The following is a 15,989-nucleotide window of genomic DNA, read 5'->3' as shown; positions in this document are numbered from 1 at the left end:
TGGGAGCGGAAACACTGAAACGCACGGCAATTGTGATGAAGCGGATCAAAAGGGGGAAATATTCCCAGAAATGATGAATGTTCTTCATCTGCTCTTCATGTTCTTCGCCCAGAATTTGGGGTTTTCGCAAATGACCACGGAAACTCACAAACTATACACCGGTCGAACCGGTTTTTCACCAGGAGTATGAATGTGGAAGCAATTTCGTCTATAACCTAACATACAGAGCGAATCGATGGAAAAAGGCTATGAAGTTCATCGTCTTGCTCAAGGTGTTCTTCAGCTGGAAACTGGGTTTTGAGCAAATCGCGACGGAAATTCACGATCTACACACCGGTCGAACCGGCTCGTCCTCAAGAGTATGAAAACGGCATCAATTTCATCTACAGATTCATATACACTACAAATCGAACAAATGAAAGGAATTGCTACAAAACCTAAATCGCGGATCACACATTCAAATCGCAATGAAAATTCAATCTACACCTTGATATTTAATCTACAACAAGCGTTCTACAACATCCCTATCTCAATTGATGTAAATACAAGGTTCGATTCCCAACCTTCCTCGTGATGCAGCGATGGATTCGGCGTGAGATGAAGCTTGAAGATGCGAAACAGGTGCGGCAATCGGTCGTGGCAGATGCGTAGAGTATTCGATTCAGCTCGACAATGCTTCGATTAACAAGAATCGCCGACTGTCATGGAAGAAGGAGATTTCGCAGCAGCTCAAATCTTGTCACCGTTTCCTTCGATCTTGATCAACCGAAACTCCAGATAACCTGCAAGTTCAGAATCCACCAGAAAAATCCCTCCCAATCGATGAATTCACCACGAATTATTTACAAAAAGTTGTCAAAAGCCTTCAGCAAAAAAGAGAGAAATTCAGATTTTCTTGGAATCTTTTTGTTATGATTTTCTGTTGGAGTGAAAGGTGAATGTGAAGGAGTTTCTCCAATTGTGATGGTGAGAGCGTGATCGTTGCTGATTTTCTGTTGGAGTGAAAAGTGTTTTTTGCCCAAATCTGATAGTGAGAATTGTGATTAGCAGAAAAACCCAGCCTCCAAATTCTGTTAGATTAGTAATATATTGAGCACTTAATCAAGTTTAATTATCATTAAGCAAAATGGATTAATCACCAATATGCTTATGTGCACTTTTGGATTTTTAACTCTTTTGATTTTAGAAGCATGACAGCAGAAAATTAACACTTTGAGCAAGTCAAAAATATCATTTGGGAGCTGTTGGTATTGGCCTTGTTTTCAAATTCCCAATATTTTCAAATGTGGACCATTTTGCCCCTCTCCTTAAATTGATTCACTTCAAAAATGGCATTTTGCATGGAGCCTTTTCCAAAAAATCCAATTATGCACCCTTGAAGTACACATTAAATGGAGTTTGTGCATATAAAGAACTTGCAATTTGGACAAAGTATGTGGTAGTTATGGCCTCCTGATTACGGGTCTTTTCTGAAATTCACTGAGCCATATCTTGCAAACCGTACATTGGATTTTCAAGTTCTTGGACTTTTTGGAAAGGTGAGAACAAGATCTACATCTGTCATGTTGAACAATTTTTCATTTGAAGCTTCCTTGGACTTCTGTTTTTGAGGTCAAAAACTTTCCACTTTTGGAAACTTCAGTTACAAGTCAGTTGCTATTTTTGGCAGTTTTTGTCCTGACTTGATTTTCTTCATTCTTAAGCTTTGAGATGTCAAATATCACTTGTTCCAACATGAATGAAGTGTATCCAACTCATTTCCACCTCCACATCCATCAGATCAAGCACAGTTGACCACAGTTGACTTTTCATCTGATAGATGAATTTAGCAATGCATTGATCAATTTAAGCCCCAATCTCCAACTGAAATGGCTCAAGGGTGACACCCTAGCCTCAATAAGCACAATATAATCATACAATGAACCCCATAACCATCATAAACCCCATCTCCTGATCATGCCCTGATTGGCCCAATGCAACTGATTAGGGTTGACCAGTGGTCAAAACCCTAATCTCAAGGAATCTTCTTCAATCTCCTGATGACATCCAACCATGGTGATGATGATGTATCGATTCCATCAACATGAAGACCAATACCCTTGGGAGTCACAAAACCCTAATTCACAGCTCAATCCTCAGATGGCCCATGATCAATCAGTACAACCCTAGGCTTGCATTTTCTGACTTCCTCATCTTCTGATTCAAGACCTGGGAAGATAGCTTGCACTATGTAACCACATGATATGCAACATGAAATGCCTAAAGTCCTAAAATGATATGCAAATATGTTAATGGCTAATCCCAAGAGAGGAGGGCAAATTTTGAGGTGTTACACTATCCCATTTCTTTGTATCGATCAACCCGGCAAAACTCCTATACGTGCCCTGTGGGTTGATCAGAAAACGCTTCTCAGGCAAAATTTTTCGCTTCTCCAAAGCGATGTACCGTGCCGCTTGCTTTGCACCGACAAACTTGTCGGTATCGAATTGGATCGGCACGGTTCGTGAAGTAGTTGCCGCACCCTTTCTTTTCTTGCCAGCACTAGATCTTGACTCCATTCTGCAAAACAAGAGATAAAGCAACAAACACGAAACAAACAGATTAGAACCAAAACAGTTTTTATAAGGGACTGGTTTGCTCGCTGCTGCTTCGCCTAGCGAAGTGGCAGCGAATGCTCGCCCCAGGTTCGCCTAGCGAGTGCTAGCGAACCTTACGGGTTTTGGGGTTTTCTGCATTTTCAAAATTGTTTCCCCCAAAACCCGTACATACAAGGTTTCCACAGCAAAACCCAATGATTTCTCATGACTATGAATTGTTCTATGCTATTGGGGATACCTAATTTCATGGAAAACTTAAGTAAGAGTAAATCCCCAATTTAAAAACCTAAATGCACAACATTGCAAACTCCCGAAATTGCATGCAACCTCAAGGTTCCTATCACACCTATCCTATTTACCATTCAAATTTGGAAATAAATAATGCAACAAAAGAAACATGCAATAGGGCAAACCTTGAGGTAAACGGATTTGGAAAGGAGAAGTGGCAAGTGTTTGCAATTGACCGACACACAAATGTTGTTGATATGGATGCACAGTAGAGAATTTGAGAAGGCAAATCGCACTCTTCAGCAGAGCAGTTTAGAAGAATTTTTAGGGTAAGGGCAAAACTGCCCTACTGAACTGTTTAAATAGAACAGTACTGGTGCGCTCGCTACTGCCTCGCCTAGCGAGCAGCCAGCGAGAGCGCTCGCTGCAGCCTCGCCTAGCGAGCTGCAAGCGAGCATGACAGCAAGTGCTTTTGCAAATGCAGCACTTGCATGTCATCCAGCCTGAAAAAGCACACAATACTCATACAACATCAAACATAAAACAGGAAATACTTACAATGTTGGGGTGCCTCCCAACTAGCGCTTGTTTAACGTCGGCTAAGCTCGACGGTGCGATGCTCACAGAGGAGCATCGAGCGGCTGAGCACAACTCTCGCGATCCACATGACCGCCGAGATACACTTTCAATCGTTGGCCGTTCACGGTCCAACTGTCTTTCTCGTCCATGTCTTCAATGATAATGGCCCCGTATTCTTTTACTTCTTTCACCCGAAATGGCCCGGACCATTTTGATTTCAACTTCCCGGGAAACAACTTCAACCGGGAGTTGAACAATAAGACCAATTTTCCGGGCACGAATTCTTTGGTTCGGATCTTCTTGTCATGATATTTCTTTGCTTTTTCCTTGTACAACCAACTTGAGTGGTATGCGGCATTGCGCATCTCCTCCAACTCAAGTAGTTGTACTTTCCTTTTGTTACCGGCCAACTCATGTTCAAAATTTAGAAATTTTAGGGCCCACAAGGCCTTGTGCTCCAATTCAACCGGCAAATGGCAAGTTTTACCAAATACCAATTGAAACGGAGTTAGGCCAATTGGAGCTTTAAAGGCCGTACGGTAGGCCCATAATGCTTCGTCCAATTTTTGGGACCACTCTTTTTTAGAATTAGACACGGTTTTTTCTAGGATTCTCTTAATCTCTCGATTAGAGACCTCCGCTTGCCCGTTAGCCTGAGGGTGGTACGGAGTTGTCACCCTATGCGACACACCATAATGTTTTAGAATTGTTTCCAAAGGTGCATTGCAAAAGTGTGACCCTCCGTCACTTATCAACACTCGGGGTGTTCCAAAACGGGAAAAGATGTTTTTCTTTAAAAATTTTATCACCGTTTTGGCATCCGCCCGAGGTGAGGCAATCGCCTCAACCCACTTAGAGACATAATCAACAGCTACAAGCATGTACTCATTCCCGTAAGAGGGTGGGAAAGGTCCAACAAAATCTATGCCCCAACAATCGAACACTTCCACTTCTTGGATATTTTGGAGAGGCATCTCATCTCTCTTACCTATCCCACCACTTCTTTGGCAACTTTGCGCATGGGTATGTGCGTCTTTAAAAATAGTTGGCCAATAAAATCCCGATTGAAGAATTTTAGTGGCCGTTCTAACCCCATTATAATGACCGCCATAAGGCGAGTTGTGACAATGCCAAAGGATGCTCTGGGCTTCATCACCAGTTACGCATCTCCTTAACAGGTTATCGCTACCCAACTTAAACAAGTATGGGTCATCCCAAACATAATACTTCGCATCCGAAAGGAACTTCCTCTTTTGGTTCGAAGTTAGATCGGCCGGCACACAACCACTAGCCTTGTGGTTTGCAAAGTCTGCAAACCACGGCCTAACTTGAACCTTAAACAATTTTTCATCAGGAAATTCTTCCCGGATTTCCTTTTCAGATGCGGTAACCTCGACATTCACCAAGCGGGATAAATGATCCGCTACCAAGTTTTCCGACCCCTTCTTGTCTTTAATTTCGACATCGAATTCTTGTAACAAGAGGATCCAACGGATGAGCCTTTGCTTCGAATCCGGCTTGGTCAGCAGATATTTAATCGCCGCGTGGTCGGTGTACACCACGACTTTAGACCCTATAAGATAGGACCTAAACTTTTCTAGCGCATACACTATTGCGAGTAGTTCTTTTTCCGTTGTGGCATAATTTATTTGAGCCTCGTTAAGAACCTTACTCGCATAATGTATAGCATGAAAAATTTTGTCCTTTCTTTGGCCAAGTACCGCTCCAACGGCATAGTCACTCGCGTCACACATTAGTTCAAAATTTTCCTTCCAATCGGGAGCGACTATTATTGGAGCGGTAACCAATTTTTCTTTTAAAACCTCGAAAGCTTGCAAACAATCGTCGGTGAAGAGAAATACCTGATCTTTGGCGAGTAAATTGCTCAAAGGTTTAGCCACCTTTGAGAAGTCCTTGATGAAGCGCCGGTAGAACCCTGCGTGCCCCAAAAAACTACGGATGCCCTTCACATTGACCGGAGGGGGTAATTTTTCAATTACATCAACCTTAGCTCTATCCACTTCAAGCCCCCTTTTAGAGACTTTGTGGCCTAGCACAATCCCCTCGGTCACCATAAAGTGACACTTTTCCCAATTTAGCACCAAATTAGTCTTCACACACCTTTCCAACACCGTCTTCAAATTTGCCAAGCATAGACTAAACGTCCCACCAAACACCGAGAAGTCATCCATGAAGACTTCCATTGTTTTCTCTATTAGATCGGCAAAAATAGCTTGGACACATCGTTGGAATGTCGCCGGCGCATTGCAAAGCCCAAAAGGCATTTTTCTGTATGCGAACACTCCAAACGGACACGTGAAAGCCGTCTTCTCATGATCAACCGGGTCAACCGCAATTTGGTTGTACCCGGAGTAGCCGTCTAAAAAACAGTAGTATTGTTGGCCCGATAGTCTTTCAAGCATTTGATCCATAAATGGGAGTGGAAAATGGTCCTTACGAGTCGCGGTATTCAACCGTCTATAATCTATACACATTCTCCATCCCGTGGCAACTTTAGTCGGGATCAATTCGTCTTTGTCATTACGGATTACGGTCATTCCACCCTTCTTCGGAACCACGTGCACGGGACTAACCCACGGACTATCCGAGATCGGGTAAATCATTCCCGCATCCAAAAGCTTCACCACCTCCTTTCTTACAACCTCTTTCATTGTAGGATTTAAGCGGCGTTGTGGTTGAGCCACCGGCTTGAAATCCTCCTCCATCAAAATCTTGTGCATACAATAGGATGGACTAATTCCTTTAAGATCGGAAAGAGTCCAACCCATAGCTTCTTGATTGGTCTTTAGCACAAATATAAGACGGGCTTCTTCTTCAATTGTCAAAAGGTTGCTTATGATAACCGGCTTGTCCTCGGTATCATCAAGGAATACATATTTCAAAGTCGAAGGTAACTCTTTTAATTCAATTGACGCTTTCTCGTCAATTACCTCCTTCTTCAAATTTTCTTCCTCTACTTCCCACGGTTGTAGGTCTTCCAAGCTATCAAGTTCCTTCAAGCATTCCTCAAGAGCTAGCTCCTCTTCAACAGTGAAAACCTCCAATGAGTCGTCGAGAGCTAACTCCATAGGAGATATCTCGTGAATATGCTTTGAAACTTCCATAATAGCGTCTTCGATCACATCGATTCGAAAGCTATCATGTCTATCTTTGGAATGCTTCATCGCCTCGAATAGATCAAAGGTGACCTCCTCATTTTGAACACGCACCTTCATTAAACCGTCATCAACATCAATCATCATTCTTGCGGTCTTCATGAATGGTCGGCCCAATATGAGCGGAGCATCATCATCTTCCTCCATATCAATTACAATAAAATCCACCGGGAAAAAGAATTTGTCGACCTTCACCAACACATCTTGGGCTACGCCATGAGGATGGGTCGTCGACTTATCCGCCAATTGTAATGTCATTCGGATGGACTTAATCTCGATGTTGCCAAGCCTCTTGATAATTGACAAAAGTATAAGATCTATGCTCGACCCCAAGTCAATAAGTCCCTTTCCGACATACACATCACCAATTTTAACCGGCAATGTAACTCTTCCCGGATCAACCTCTTTCTTAGGAAGCGTCCTTTGAATGATGGCACTACAGCTCGCATCAAGGACGATGGTCTCCGGTTCCGTATACCTCCGCTTTTTGGTTAGTATGTCCTTCATGAACTTGGCATACTTTGGCATTTGTTCCAAAGCTTCAGCAAACGGAATGTTTATTTGTAATTGCTTAAAAATATCCATGAACCGGGCGTAATGCCGTTCATTTTCCCTTTTGGAAGGGGCATGAGGGTAAGGAAGGTTTTGGACAGGAGTAACGCTCACTACCTCCTTCCCTTTCGCTACTCTAGCGCTTTTCCATCTCGGCTTCTTCACTACCTCCCTTATTACCTCATCATTTTTATTCTCCTCAATCTCCACATTTTTTTCATTTTCAACTTCACCATTATTTTTATTCTTTTCAACTACTTCCTCATCACTCCACACTCCTACTTCACCATCAACATTTTCTTCCACTATCTCCTCCTCAATCTCCTTCTCTTTCTCTCTTTTTTCACTCTCCACTCTTTTTTCGTTTTCACTACCCAACTCCCTTCCACTTCTCGTCACAATCGCCTTACAATGCTCCTTAGGATTTGTTTGCGTATTGGCCGAGAAAGAAGGACCGGTTTGTTGTTCAGCTAGTTGCTTGGCAAGTTGCCCAACTTGAGTTTCAAGATTTTTTATGGCCGCGTCATTACTCTTTTGATTGGCCATTGACATTTGCATGAATTGCGTCAATGTCTCTTCCAATTTAGAATTGACTACCGGCGGTTGTTGAGATTGATACGGATTTTGGGGAGGATTTTGACGGCTAGAAGAACCACCTCCATAACCTTGGTTATGATAATAGTTGCTTCTAGGTTGGAACCCTTGGTTCCCTTGGAATTGTTGTTGTTGTTGTTGAGGGTGCGGTTGATAAGGTTGTTGTTGTCTTGGTTGATAGTCCCGTTGATTGGCCATGTAATTTACTTCGTCAAAACCGGGAGGTGGACAAAATCCGGTGTCATGTTCACCTTTACAAAGTTCACAACAAGCTATTTGTTTAGCTTTTGACGGTTCTCTTAACTCTTTGATTTGTTGCGTTAAAAGTTCCACTTGTTGTGAGATGAGCTTGTTTTGGGCAAGTATGGCATCATTCGTCCCTAACTCAAGCACTCCCGCCTTCTTCAAAGAATTTCCACGACTTTGACTTTGAAGATCATTCAAAGCCATACGGTTGATAATGTTGGTGGCTTCTTCGGCACTCTTTGACATCAACGAGCCACCCGAGGTGGCATCCAACAACGTCTTACAGTTTGGTTGAAGTCCATTTCTGAAGATATGGATTTGAGTTAATTCATCAAATCCATGCCCTTTACATTTTCTTAGCATGGACTTGAATCTCTCCCACGCTTCATTCAACGATTCACTGGTTCCTTGAGCAAACACCGAGATGGCCGTCTTTGATTCCATGAATCGGTTATGAGAGAAAAATCTTTCAATGAATTTCTCCTCTAACACATTCCAATCTGTCATTACGGCAGGTGTTTGATCGAGGTACCAGTCCTTTGCTTTACCGAGCAAAGCGTGAGGAAATAAACGTCTGAACAACGGAAGCTCCTGAGCCTGATCCACTCCGGCAGCCAATGCTATCTCATAGAATTTTGTGAGAAAAGCAAATGGGTCTTCATGGTCCATTCCGGTGAATGGACTCCCATACAATAAATTCAGAGTTCCCGTCTTCATCTCAGCTTGCCTTCCAGTTTGGTTGGCAAACTGAGCGGTGTTCCTTGGACTGTTGATACATGGAGTAGAAATCGGTGGTGGTGGTTGTGGCTCCATGTTTGGTACGAATGGGTGTGGATTTGTGGTTGAAGAACTTTCTCCTTGCTCTTGGCGTTGCCTAGCCTGTTGCCTCCTACGTCTTGTTTTGCTATTGAGCCTCCTTGCGGTTCTCTCGATCTCCGGATCAAAAAGAAGTTCGTCCACAGGGATTTTCCCTCGCATAAAACGTAAGCTGCACACTAAACCAAACGAATTACAAGCACAAGTCAAAAATTCACAAGCTAAAACTTAAACAACCAATGCGATGCTCGCAATATCAATTTACAATCCCCGGCAACGGCGCCATTTTGTTAAAATAGTTTTTAAGTGTCGGGTTTTGTTATCGTATCCACAGAGATTGTAAGATATCACTGCCGTTCAATGGTTGAATTAATCTTAACTTAATGTAACACTAGGGTTTTGGTTTTAATCAAGTTATCTTGCATACAAAGTAATTAATTGCGGTAAAAGTTATGTTTTGATTAATATGAGAAATATTGTCAAAGTTAGGTTTCAATGATTACATTTGCTTTGCATGTATTTGCTCGGTCAACAATCTTATAAACTCCTTTAGATGATAAATAATTTCACAAAGTCCTCTCAATGCGTTTCTCTCGAACACCCATTGTGAGTTTTGTCATTTTGATCCATTGTTTCTCTCGAACACAATCTATCAAAAAGACAACGTTTTGGTTCAACCTTATGGTGAACAAAATCATTCGTTACTATCTCTAGCTAACAAACAAGTTTGGATGAAAACCTAGGTCAAGAATCGGTAAACATCTCTCGATCAAATACCAACACAAAGAGTTTTAAATAGAAACAAAGTTTTCATCATATATTTACCGTTAAAGAGTTTACAAATGAGGATCCTTACATTTACACACAAAGCTTGGAAATCACCTACATCTAACCTTGACAAATGGAGACTTAGCTACTCATTTTCATGGTAGCTTGGTCGGCAAGTAAGAAAAGAGGGTTGATCAACATCCAAGTCGAATGATCGAAGTTGGATGGGAATCCACCTTCTTTTTGTGGAAGATGGTTGCTAGATGAAGAGAAATGAAATTAGGGCATCAAAAATCCCTCCAAACAATGCTGTAAAATATCTAAGAGAAAGTACAAAAAATGGAAAAGTTGGTAAAAAGTGGTATGGGCTCAAAAAGTGGAACCTGCTACTTATAGACAAGTGCAGAACTGTCACGTTCGCTAGGCGAGCAGAATGGCTCGCCTAGCGAAGGCCAAAAATGGGCACAAAATGCCCCTGTGCCCAGAGAAAACTGGGCCTGTGGAACTGTCATGTTCGCCTAGCGAACAGACCTTCGCCTAGCGAAGAACTCGCTTCAACCTTCGCCCCAGCGAGGTTGAGAGGTTTTGCTACTGGAATGCTCGCTGGGGACTCGCTAGAGCCTCGCCTAGCGAGCTAGTGCTGGCTGCTCTCTTCACCAAAACAGACTGAATTCGCTGCCACTTCGCCTTCAGTTCGCCTAGCGAATTAATTAACCAATTTACTGGAGCCTTTCGCTAGGAGCTCGCCTAGCGAAGGTTTTGCTTCGCCACATCCTCGCCTAGCGAGCTGGCAGATAGAATGCTTGTGAACTTGGTTCCTTTGCCAATTTTCTTGTGTCTTCATTTTCAATTAGTTCATGCCTTTTCCTGCACAATAACACACAAATCAAAGGCACCAAGCTTGCTTATCAATGTGATGCATTCTATGTAAAATGAATGTGGTTTTGACCACATTAGCAAGGAATAAGAGTGAAAGATGCCCACATATGATAGCTCAAAGAAGCACTTTTGGGCATCTAACACTAACCCTGAGAATTCCGAGAAACCCTGAAGGAAAAGCCGGCGGCAGCAAGGTCACCTCCGCTCAATTCGATCCGGTCGGCCAATTCAAGGTTACAATTGCTATTACTACCTTATGTTCTTAATTTGCATATGGCATTATGATTAAATTTATGAAAATATCTTAAGTTTGTCATGTGAATTGTAGTGTGCACTTGAATACCTTAAATGATTAACCATATAATTGCTGTAATGAAAGCCATAAGGCATAAAATTGGTTGAAATTGTACTGATATCAAAACCAGAATCCGCAGTCGCTCGCTAGCACGTCGCTAAGCGAGCATGAAGCGAGTATTCGCTAAGCCTTCGCTAGGCGAGGCAGGCGCGAACTTGACAGTAACCGACTTTTCTCTTCTGATTTTTCATTCATGTTTTATCATAGCCAGGCATTGTTCATCTGATCATATTACTGTTGTGATTTCTTTTGCGGTGTAATCCTCGATTGCACCCTGATTTGGTATTCTAACCCGTTTGCTGAATGTTGCAAAGGTTCACACACCCCAGGAAAAGATTGTTGTTTAGGTCTTCCACTTTATTTGTGGGATACCCTTGTGAAGAGCTGCCCTAAATTGCTTAATTAATTTTAATGTATTAATTTTAATGTATTATTTTTAATGTATTGATTTTAATATGGAGATTCACCCTAATTACCTAATTAACTTTAAAACATGGCCTCTAAATATGTGATCTTGGACCTCTCTTTTGCCCTACGGTATTACGGTATAACGGTCATGTCCCGCGAATGTGGGGATATACTTAGCAATGGCCCTTCGATTAAATCATCATAAAATAAATCATGGTCCCTCGGATGTTGCCTTCGAATATATGATTTCGTCCCTCGATGACCCTTCGGTGTAGCCTACGGTTAAATGATGATCGTCCCTTCGAATGCTAAGGTATCCTTACAACTGTTGCCTTCAATGACCTATCGATGACCCTACGATGACCCTTAAACATCCAAAGGGTAAAATTACTTACTTCTCAATAGTAAGGACAATTTTACTCTCATAAGGATAGGAAACGTTCATAACGACCTTAGGAAGGTATAACTCTCAATTGCTGGATCATAACCTAAAACATTTCCCACCCCTCACACTTTGCAAATCCTAGAAAATCACCACTTGGTATACATTCATACTAGAATCATTACCAAGTTACATTTTTCTAAACCGTTTTCAAAATCAAACGAGATAAATACTTTGTATACATTCGTACGAGAATCATTACAAAGTTAAACTCTCTTTTCGAAACATTTTTTTAAACAGTTCACGAACACTTTTCAGACAAAAATATAAGTGATCCATCAATTAAGAGCCCATGGATAACCATGGATACAAAGGGTGCTAATACCTTCCCTTTGTATAATGTACCTCCCGAACCCAAAATCTATTGAGGTCTTTCCTGTTCTTTTCCACCTTTCCTTATTGGATAAAAGAAAAGTCGGTGGCGACTCTTGCTATCCGCGACATTGCGATAAAAAGCAAAATACCCCAAGTCAGTTCACCGTATGACACCATGTTCATGCCATGCGCATCCCTAGCAATTCTTATCTAAAATGGATGAACTTGGACTTTTTGGAAAGTCTAAATCAAGAGGAACAACTTTCATGTTAAACACATTTCCATTTGGAGCTTGTATCATGATGAATTTGAGGTGGAAGTTTGGAAATTTCAACATGTTGAAATTTTTTCTAAGTGTCAAGCCATATATCTCAATATGTGAGATTCAAATGAGAAAAGTGTTTTCATCAAAGTTGTATCTCTTTCAAAGAACTTCGAAATGGTCACCAATTTCATGTCATTTGGATTTGAAATGATAGAGTTATGCATTTTTGAAGTTTGGAAAAATCACTTGTTCAATGGTATAAGTCAAAAGTGACCTATAATGTAGCCTCATATCAAACATAAAAGTTGAAGTAGACATATTGAATTTTATTGTTCAACTTGGAAATATTTCATCTCATAAAAATTGAGAAAGTTATGGCCTTAGGAAGTTGACTTTCAAATTAGGGTTTAGACAAATGACCTATAATGTTTCAACATAGAAAATGATTTTCCAAGAAAAACTAGCTTTAGGTCTCAACATGAAAGTTGTTTGTAATGTCATTTAGAGTAAGTTTGATCTTGAATGATTTTCATATGGTGAAAATTGTAGGAGATAAGGTCTAGGGAGACCCAGTTTTGATCAGATGAATTCATTTGGCCAAACACCATCAACCAACTTGCCAATCTTCAATTCTTTTGACTTTCTAGGCTCATGGTAGATCATATATGCATAAGATGATGAAATTTGAAGGGCTCCTTGATAAATTTGATCAATTGGTGAGATAGCTTGTTGGAGAAGTTACTCAAGATACCTAGTTAAACTAGGGTTTCCAAGGCAAATCACCCTCAAACTCTTGAAGAAAACTTGATCAATATAACATGCAGGAATCAATGGAACTTATATATGATGCCCGTAACCATTCTTGTATCAATTCAATGGTTGTGCTCTTTGTCATGAGGGTCTCAAACCCTATATATGAACTTGATAGATCAATGGAGATCATGCCCTACCTACAAAAGAGTTAGGCAAATACAAAGACATATTTTTGGTATTTTGGTTAGTAAAATGATAATATACAAGTATGATACAATCACAAAGTACTTTGTGATCTCTCCCAAAACAAACCCAATGAAGGAGGGGTAAGGAGGATGTCAAGGTATGATCCCAATGCTAATGCTTATGATGAAATTGCATGAGGGGTCTTAGGGTCAAAATTGGGGTCTTACACAACCTCAACCTTTTTACCGATCATTTTTTTATTTTAAAATCTGATTAAAACTTGTATGTTTCTAAGAAGTTTATTTCACGTTGATCATTTTAATGCATCCAGTTTAATTTTTCGGGCACTTTTGCGCCCATTTTTTATTCAATTTTTATCCGATTATTTTTATTTTGTAACCAAATTAATTAATAGAATTAATTGTGTTTTTAGATTCAATTCTATTTTGTTTTATTAGTTTTATTTTAATTATTAAACTTTGGTTTTTTAGCATTTTTAAATTAAGAAAATTAGGAAGAAATCAAAAATATCTCTAACTCACCACAAACACACTTCCATGTGGCTGATAAAGAGAGAGATTGTTTTTTCACACTCAGTTTTCTTCTTTTTCGTTGGACCATCCTCCACCCAATTGGTTTAAAGTGATTTTTTTCTCTTCTTTCCCTACCCAACCAGACAACTCTTTTCTCTCATAACAACAACAACCTCATAAACACCATTAACATAACTTCGCCACCACCATATCACTTCAACCAAACATTACTTTTTCATCTTCACTCATTTATACACAAACATTTTTCCACCATAAGCAAACATCATTAACCACAACACTTTCTCTTCAACATTTTCATCAAACCACCACCTTCAACAAAACTACAATACCATATAAACTCTCATAAAACCTCACTACATCAACCTTAACTTCATAAATCATCAAACAAAAACAATAACAACAAGAACTTCATAAACCACCCCACCACATCCAAACTCTTCTCATAATCAAACTTGCAACACTTGACAAACGTCAAGTTGTTGGTGCAAAACCTTTTTCGTAATAAAAAATTGAAAGACAAAGGACCAAAAGATGCATATCTCTTCAGACCCCTTAATGGTCGAGCATTCAAAGCGCACCAGATTTTAAATGATTATTAGTCTTTCAAAATCAAAATACGTTAAACAAAATTGGAATAAGGGGACAATGGGACCGCATCCATGCATACCCTGAGTAAACAGGCATTTGGTGCACACATCTACTTAAATGTTTACTCACCTTCTGCAAAGATCAAATATTTTTTATAAAAGCAAATCAACCAATCAAATTTGTTTTCCGCACTTGAGCGACTTCGGAAAAAAATCCAGAAACGAGCATGCTACATCCATCTGATGCGACATAAACAAAGACTTCAGCCTCCAAGAGCGAGCAACAAGTAAAGGTTTAACCGCTCACATGTGATATAAGCATCACCATTTAAAATAAATCAATCTAGTAGTTCTTTTTTAGTAGAAATATCTAACCTTGAGTTCTCCATAGCACTTGGAGATACGTAAGAGCAAGATTGAGAAATCTTATCAAACACATTAATGTTAAAACACACCCCTTTAATAAAAAAATGTTTTTCTTTTCTTTTTTCTCACTCTATAAGTAGAAGATCGCAAATAATATCATGCCAACACTCTAACACAAAACTAACTAAATAGATCTCATTGAGTATGATGGACGTGAGGGGTGTTAATACCTTCCTCTTGCATAACCGACTCCCGAACCTGATTTGGTTACGACGACCATTTCTTGTTTGTTTCTCATGGATTTTATCGATATTTTCCTCATCTTTCGGGATTGAATGTAGTTTGGTGGCGACTCTTTTGTCTATATTTCGAGCATTCCTTATGCTCAGGTATTTTTCGTACTACGACAAATGGAGACTCTGCTAGGGATGATTCCTAAGCGAGTTCACCCTAGTTTGGTTAGCTTTCTGTCTATGTGTTAGCTTTGTTTGCTTCTTTTTATTTGGTTGTATATTCCCTTCTTGTTGCTTTATTACATTATATATATATATATATATATATATATATATATATATATATATATATATATATGTGTGTGTGTGTGTGTGTGTGTGTGTGTGTGTGTGTGTGTGTGTGTGTGTGTGTGTGGATATTGGGAACTACTACTTAAGTGAAGCTCTCTTCCTGAGCTTTTTAAAAAAGATAATGGACATAAGTTATGAGGTGGTTGAGTAGTGCTAGACCCCAAAGAGCACACCTCACTACGCCAAAAAGTGCTTTTGGCAGCACCAAAAAGAAAGCGCTTTTTAAAAAAAGCGCTGTAATAGCTTGAAAAAAAATTCGCCTATGTAAAGAAAGCGCTTTTAAGGTAAAAGCGCTCTTATAGGTCTCCACTTATGAAAGCGCTTTTAAGGTAAAAGCGCTCTTATAGGTCTCAGTCTCACATCTATGAGTTTCACACTTATGAAAGCGCTTTTAAGGTAAAAGCGCTCTTATAGGTCTCATGGGTTTCACACTTATGAAAGCGCTTTTAAGGTAAAAGCGCTCTTATAGGTCTCAGTCTCACATCTATGAGTTTCACACTTATGAAAGCGCTTTTAAGGTAAAAGCGCTCTTATAGGTCTCATGGGTTTCACACTTATGAAAGCGTTTTTAAGGTAAAAGCACTCTTATAGGTCATTTATAAAAATTATAATAAATCTAATATTACAAAATCCCTGACTTTCAGAAATCCCTCTTTCACTCTCTCTCGTTCGAAGCTCTCGCTGCCCTGGAAAAAATTCCACAGAGTACCTGGAAATCTCAACGATAAACACTGCAAAT

This window comes from Lathyrus oleraceus, chromosome 6 (genome assembly GCF_024323335.1).
Source record: "Lathyrus oleraceus cultivar Zhongwan6 chromosome 6, CAAS_Psat_ZW6_1.0, whole genome shotgun sequence".
Taxonomy (NCBI): domain Eukaryota; kingdom Viridiplantae; phylum Streptophyta; class Magnoliopsida; order Fabales; family Fabaceae; genus Lathyrus; species Lathyrus oleraceus.
This window is presented reverse-complemented; position numbering follows the sequence as displayed.